At 37.1% G+C, this 658-nt stretch overlaps 1 protein-coding gene across 1 annotated transcript in view; it reads right to left on the bottom strand.

Moving 5' to 3' along the window:
• LOC107670065 (zinc finger protein 271-like) overlaps window positions 1-658 on the bottom strand; it is a 7,546-nt gene that overhangs the window by 5,591 nt on the left and 1,297 nt on the right. The gene's annotated exons all lie outside the window — the stretch shown is intronic.

The raw sequence follows: 658 nt of genomic DNA, 5'->3' as shown, positions 1-658 counted from the left end.
TGCAATTCCCTGCAACCAATTAGATTTCACGTAGCATTTTCATCGGTCAGTCCTGGAAGTCTGATTGGTTGATAACTTTTGACAACGTTTATTCCAGGTGCGAAAATAATTAATTTCTATCGCAAGAGCACGGGGAGATTTGCGAGTGCACAGGACGCAGTTTGACCGCAGTTTGTAATTTCCTGGATTATCCATGACTGTTTTTATATTTTGTCATAGTTGTTCATGAGTCCCTTGTTGGTCCTGAGCAGTTCAACTGCCTGCTGTTCTCAGAAAAATCTTCCAGCTCCTGCACATTCTTTGGTTTTCCAGCATCTTCTGCATATTTGAACCCTTTCCAAAAGTGACTGTATGGTTTTGAGATCCATATTTTCACACTGAGGACAACTGAGGGACTCATATGCAACTATTACAGAAGCTTCAAACGCTCACTTACGGACAGTGTTGCCAACTAATTTTCAGGGGCAGTTGCTAAAGGAAGATTGATTTGTTGCTAAAAGTTGCTAAATGACGCGATGTCATTGCACGGTGACGTCACTGCGTAATCATGATGCAAAAAAAAAGTAAATATGTTAATTTAGCTGTGTTTATAAAATAATATAAATGCATAATATAATATTAAAATATAAATAACTAATTTTAAATACAACATTGAATT

This window comes from Sinocyclocheilus anshuiensis, unplaced genomic scaffold (genome assembly GCF_001515605.1).
Source record: "Sinocyclocheilus anshuiensis isolate Anshui unplaced genomic scaffold, SAMN03320099.WGS_v1.1 scaffold48, whole genome shotgun sequence".
Taxonomy (NCBI): domain Eukaryota; kingdom Metazoa; phylum Chordata; class Actinopteri; order Cypriniformes; family Cyprinidae; genus Sinocyclocheilus; species Sinocyclocheilus anshuiensis.
The sequence above is the reverse complement of the archived record's forward strand: the minus strand, read 5'-3'. Positions and strand labels throughout refer to the sequence as shown.